This window comes from Limulus polyphemus, unplaced genomic scaffold (genome assembly GCF_000517525.1).
Source record: "Limulus polyphemus unplaced genomic scaffold, Limulus_polyphemus-2.1.2 Scaffold9940, whole genome shotgun sequence".
NCBI lineage: Eukaryota > Metazoa > Arthropoda > Merostomata > Xiphosura > Limulidae > Limulus > Limulus polyphemus.
Window position 1 is genome coordinate 1 of NW_013675550.1, and position 7,267 is coordinate 7,267.

General features: G+C 29.2%; 1 long non-coding RNA gene across 1 annotated transcript; it reads right to left on the bottom strand.

The window, feature by feature from the left end:
* Positions 1–269: 269 nt before the first annotated feature.
* LOC111083519 lies at positions 270–2,093 on the bottom strand. The gene is made up of 2 exons (XR_002609088.1): positions 2,021–2,093; positions 270–351 (listed from the first exon to the last, which is right to left on the bottom strand). It is a non-coding gene; the product is annotated as an uncharacterized LOC111083519 (long non-coding RNA).
* Between the last annotated feature and the right edge of the window lie 5,174 nt (positions 2,094–7,267).

Consider the following 7,267-nt stretch of genomic DNA (forward strand, 5'->3'; position numbering starts at 1 on the left):
TATCATGAACTGGTAAATCACCATGTTCTCTACTATACATGTTTATCATGAACTGGTAAATCACCACTAAACATGTATAGTAGAGAACATGGTGATTTACCAGTTCATGATGTTCTCCAGTTTATCTCCACTATTTGTTAACACCATAACCAAAAATATCAACATTTTACAGCTCGTATAATAAGTAAAACCTATGACCATGACAGTAGTGAATATAAATTCATATTAAAATGTATAGTAGAGAACATGGTAACCAAATTTAATACTAACCTCTTCATTACCACCAGAAGATGCAGAAGTGCTGTTTCCAAACTTTTTCTTCCTTTTAAGTATCCTTTCTCTTTCTTCAATCTGTTGAGACGATATGACCAAACGATTAATGAATAAGAGTAATAATGACATCACATTTAAATTACTTGTCACTGTTTTTTAAAGATAACCTATTCATTAAATATAAATAACATCTTTATTTTCCTGAGTGGAAAATGTGCTGTAGATTTCTCTTTAAATGGTAGACTTGAAACAACATTTCACTTTCATCACCTAAACTTACAAGATCATTATAAATCTCCACCTTCCAGAAATTTAGTTATTTTATCACTCTAGCAGTGTCTAAAGTCAAAATAAGTGTCTCTCTAAAATGTGTTTACAAAAAAAGAAAGTTCTATAACAGAGAATTTTTAAGTAAGAAAAAAACACACAACATATTCAACAGATGTTAGGTATTTTATCGCTATCACAATAAATACCCATTAAATGCAAGTATTTCGCATAAAAACTGTACTCATCTACTTAGTAATTAAAGACTTCTCAAATATAATTTATTGTAAAATTATATTATTCATAAGAAATAAGAAACAAATCATGTACAGAGGGCTCTTTGTTACTTGTACTTTTATTTTTATACAAAGATCCAGTTTTGTACTTGGTATTAAATAAACAGTTCCCTTTGTGACATGATGTATTTAAACAGTTGCCTCTGTGGTGCAATGTATTTAAACAGTTGCCTTTGTGGTGCAATGTATTCAAACAGTTGCCTTTGTGGTGCAATGTATTTAAACAGTTGCCTTTGTTGTGCAATGTATTAAAATAGTTGCCTTTGTGGTGCAATGTATTCAAACAGTTGCCTTTGTGGTGCAATATATTAAAATAGTTGCCTTTGTGGTGCAATGTATTAAAATACATTGCACCACAAAGGCAACTCCACAAAGGCAACTGTTTAATTGCAATGTATTTAAACAGTTGCCTTTGTGATGTGACATATTTAAACATAGTTGCCTTTGTGATGTGATGTACTTACAGTTTGTAAAACACTTAAATTTAAATCTTTAGGAACATTACACTTGTATAATACTTGTATATTGAAGTGCAAAGCAATACAATATGTTATTTATCCTCTTACAAGCATAGTGCTGTTGAAACCTAATTTTTAGAGTTATAAACCCTCAGACTTATCACTGATCTACCAGCAGGGTTCTGTTAATACATCATTTTAAGAACCAGATAATTTTCTTTTATATTGTGTTGTTTTGTATTGATAAAGTTTGCCCTACATTATAATTTTATACAGAAACTATAGTCAACCTTTACGTGTAAATATGGCCACTGGAAATTCAATTTAAAGTTGTAATTTTTTGGAGAACTAAACATCAGAATTTACTTCTTCAGCAGATATAGGCAAGCAAGAATGACTCAGAAAGCAAAATAAGTACCAATGAAAACATGTTAATTTTTAAAGACATCAATCCTAATTGAGTAAAAAATGATTTATACATATGGTTAAATATTAATCCAAGAATGTTCAGCTGGAAGTATTAAGTAACAGAACCGACAATAATACCATCAAAGAAACACGTTTAATGGTAGAAAAGTGTTAATGCAAGTTACAAGAACATGCAACTGCTCTGATACAGTTTCACCAAATCTTGGAAAATCAAACAAAATTTAGATATACATTTAGTCAAGGATAAGAATCATGAATCAATAATAGAATATTTCCTATTATTTTGAATGTACGTACTTGTTTCATCGCTTCTGACACTGACTGACCGAATCTCTCGGCTCTTTTTCGAAGTTTTTCTAGATCTAAAACCTAAACACCAGCAAAAAAAACTACACACTAAAAAATCTGATGGATTAATCTTATTCATCTAGATCTATAACCACAAGTTATAGATTATAGATCTTACAGATCTATAATCTATTTTTTAAAATCATCAATTAAAAAATATACATTGATAAAGCAGGATTATAGTGAAAAATGACACATATTTTCTAAGCCTTATTTTTAATGTTCAGATTTAGCTACATGTAGATATTACCAAAAACATCTCATCTACAACATACAAGAACTGTAAAAATAAGTCAGGTCAGTTATCTTAAATAAAAAATAAATCCTTTAAAATAAAATTTTAACAATTATACTGAGAAATGAAATTATTAACTGTGTAAAGAAATAAATTGTGAAGAATAATTTTAAATCACCAATATTCTGTTTTCTAGATTTGGCCTTACAGACAAAAGTAATGTCACAACATCAAGGAACATGGAAAGATATTCTGTAAGTAGACATTTACCAAATTGACAGTTTTTATACAGTCTTTTCATACTTTTTGTCATTATGGAATGATCATGTAAAGCTAAAATCATCTCTTCATTTTTTCTATATGTAAATACAGTGAGGATACTGAAACATAAACTTGCTCCATCAAAACATATAGCAATGAAATGCTTCAGATACCTGTCAATTATGCCAGATCTTGTCTTTCTAAAAATAATATTGTTAGTAAAATGATTTGTACAATTAACAAAAGCATCAATAGCCATTATGGACATTAGTATTGTTGAGAAACCTGTTTTGTTTGAAAATTTATTAATTCTGAATATAAATTAGATTTAGTGTAATTATTTTTACATTTATATTAATTTCTAACAAAGAAGAACTACAGCATCAGCTGTGACATCACGACCTAAGAATATACAATGACTGAAGTGTGAACCAAGAAAACTGTCATTAAAATTTTAAAAAAACAGTGTTACTGCAACATTACCTCAAAAATACAGTGACTAAACTGTGATCCAAGAAGGCACTGTGACTAAATCATGAAGTACATCAAACATTGTGACTACACATGGACCAAGAATACTGTGACTAAATCGTGAATTAGATCAAACACTGTGACTACACATGAACCAACAATACAATGATTAAAGTGTAAACCAAGAAGGCTCTGTGACTAAATCATGAATTAGATCAAACACTGTGACTACACATGAACCAACAATATAATGATTAAAGTGTAAACCAAGAAGGCACTGTGACTAAATCACGAATTAGATCAAACACCGTGACTGTGTACTGAAAAACACTTTTACTCATGAATAGAAATATTAGGTAAATGAAAATAAAGTAACAGAAGTAAGTCATAAAGTACTACACTACATGCATGTTCATATTTACATTTGTTCAAAAAACAAGTACTATTGTAATTTAAAGATATCGTTTAAAAGCCAGTAAAGCTTGAGAAATCAATACTCAAAATTTGTGATATAAAAATATCTGCCATAAGCATGATTTTTATCACAAATTTTTTGGTCTGCTGTTGTAAAAGATATCGTTTAAACGCCACCAAAGCATTAGACATGAATACTCAAAACTTGTGATAAATTAGAAAAACCTTAGCTAAGACCATAACATACTGGTTACATAAAAAAGGCTGAATGACATTTAATCTTACGTGTACTTCATATTCAGGGGATGCAAGTAATAAATGTGACGTATTCTTTAACTGTAAGTTTCATCCCATAATCCTGTTTTTATAGGTCTAGAAACACAGCATTAATTTCAATTGATGAACTAACCTGGGAATTTTCATAGAGCTCCAGAAAAACCCTTTTACTGACCCCCTTGAGAATCTGTAAGTTTTTGTGTGTGTGTGTGTATATATATTTTTATTTGTATAAAAACAAAGTTCACATTATGGTAAAATAAACAATCTATTATTCTACAAATTTGTCTTTGTTAGTTGTAATTAAAAATGTACGCAAAACACTGAAGTACGCAAATTTGAAATTTTTTTCTGCCTAAAAGAATCTGATATTAAAATAGATATAACTGATCCTTCGTAATAAATTTTACTTATCATGAGACACTAATAAGCCACGTGTTCAGATATATAAGTAATTTGAATATTCTGCGTATTTACTGCGGCACCTCAAGACTTACTTAAACTAGAATGATTTCAGTAAAACATCGTGATCCTTCTTTATCAAAATCTTAAGAATATTACACAATTTTCTGATTTCTAGTTTAATTTAAATACTGAAATAAATTTGTATTCAATATTTTCCCTATTAAAAGTCACGTTACATTCATAAGAGAAGGTTTACTGAACAAGGTAAACCTTGTGTACCGTTTCCAAGTGATATTTTAGTTGAATAATCTGTAGAAATACATAACAAGTCCAATCTCCAATTTATACTACTTTATACATTTTGTGTCAAGTAAAACAATGCTTACACAGAAATCTAAATGAATAATTTTATTTCTACTATTTATTGAACATTTAACTGAATTTTTGGGGTATATTACTGTAAGTGAAAATTTTAAAATGTTATTTTATGATTTGGTATTTTAATTCACATTTAATACCTCTCTCTGTTCATATCTTAACACCTAGTGAGAACCTGTGTATTAACCATACAACCCACATATTAACCAAATGAGTACTTGTGTATTAACCACACAACCCACATATTAACCAAATGAGTACTTGTGTATTAACAATACAACCCACATATTAACCAAATGAGTACTTGTGTATTAACCATACAACCCACATATTAACCAAATGAGTACTTGTGTATTAACACACAACCCACATATTAACCAAATGAGTACTTGTGTATTAACCATACAACTTACATATTAACCAAATGAGTACTTGTGTATTAACACACAACCCACATATTAACCAAATGAGTACTTGTGTATTAACCACACAACCCACATATTAACCAAATGAGTACACATTATCAATGAGTTAAGTGTAAGATATCATTCGAAATCAAAGTTGTCTAATAATTATATTTTTTTTCATTATTGCATACTTTAACTCCTTTTTAACTTAATTTTAGGGAACAATAAAAGTACACGTAGTATCTCATTTTTTAACAATCTCAACCAAACATTATGTCCGGCATTTCACATTGATATTTGTCAATGAAAAATTGAAATTTTTTAAACATTAAATCAGTAACTTGCTAAGTAAAGCTTTATAGTTTATATATAATAACTAAATCTTTTAAAAAAATGGTACTTAACATCTGAAAGATTTTACTTACAGAAATAAAATAATATGAAAAAAAAAAGATGACACGAATAGATGACAATAATTATTTTATAATATAACTAAATACAAAGGTAGTATTTCTGAATTATGAAAGTGACGCAATGCTTCTACCCAATAACAAACTTATAATAGAACTATTTTACCTTTACTGATCATACAAACATGAAACATTCTTTTCAGATAATGGATCACGTTTATGTTTTATCCGATCGTACGGGGGGGACAAGTAGATTTTAAGAACGAACAGACTTTTCTAGCCCGCACTCGTGATAGATAAATTATTTTTATAGTTGAATGTAGACTACGATGTTAATATATATATATAGACAAGGCTGTACATTTGAATCCTATAAATCTCTTTAAGAGTTAGTTGTGGTTATTTTTAATTTGCCTTTGTTAAGTTATTATATCTTGTACTTGCATGCAGTACAGAAATTTTGTTTGGTTCTAAGAAACACGTTACGGCCCATTATAGTTTTATGTGCCCAAACAAAAGGTATTTTAACTAATTTTATTTTTCATACCTCAGAGGCTATCTGTAGGAACAGACAAGTTTAGTGCAGCAAACGGTATCAACAAACTTCAAGCTAGAGCTGAAAGGTACTCCTGTTCCACAAAACACGATCAAAAAAGGTAGAAAATACATTTTAGAATTTTCTTCTTATTTTTATATATACACACACACAGACATAAAACGCTTTATACACAAAATGTTGTTTATCAGATTTTGACATTTTGAGAAAATCAGTTTTTCTGTAGCTTTAAAAACCAATATTAAATCAAAGGTAAGCAGTTTATTAAATAAAATCATAAATAGTTAAATGTAAAACCTAAAAAAATCAAACTTCTTTATTTATCTAAGATTTTACAAGATCTTTTATTTTTGGACAAGATCATAAATATTCATAAGCCTTTTTCCATTTTTTATCAAAGTGCTATATATTCATAAGCCTTTTTCCTTTTTTTTATCAAAATGCTATATATTCATAAGCCTTTTTCCTTTTTTTTTATCAAAATGCTAAATATTTATAAGCCTTTTTCCATTTTTTTTTATCAAATATTTTTGCTAAATATTCGTAAGCCTCTTTCCACTTTTCTTAATCAAGATGCTTCTTACCCATTGATACAATATCAAGGTAGCTCAATTCTGTTGTAAATACCACATTTTACATCTAACCTAAAACTGGCAGTCAAACTTTTGTAAGGGTTTTACTTGTAAATAAGATAAATACAATAAAATTGTTGCATTAATCTAAAGTTTATTTCTGTGTGTGAGACGGTTAGTTTGTGGATCAAGGTGATACCTATATTTGTGTATATACTTTTGGTTTCAGGTATAGAGCTACCAATTTTTAAATGTGTGTGTTAGACTTGAGCACTTTAGAAGTTCTGGAACTTGTACTGCTCCCTTGAAATCTACTCGAAGTGCTTTTCTTGCAAACACAAGATATTATAAGATAAGAAAACAAAAAGGCAAAGTATACCAATAAAACTTAATGTGGTTGTTGGATGATATGAATTCCACACTTGTCTACTCATTACCCATCTTACATCTCACAACTGGAAACCTTTTAACAACTAGTTAATAATATAGAATTATAAAAATGTTATAACCAAAGCTTAATACTGTGTGAAAACCTATATCAGGAAGCTTAATACTGTGTGAAAACCCATACCAGGAAGCTTAGTACTGTGTGAAAACCCATACCAGGAAGCTTAATACTGTGTGAAAACCTATATCAGGAAGCTTAATACTGTGTGAAAACCCAAACCAGGAAGCTTAATACTGTGTGAAAACCCATACTAGGAAGCTTAATACTGTGTGAAAACCCATACCAGGAAGCTTAATACTGTGTGAAAACCCATACTAGGAAGCTTAATACTGTGTGAAAACCCATACCAGGAAGCTTAATACT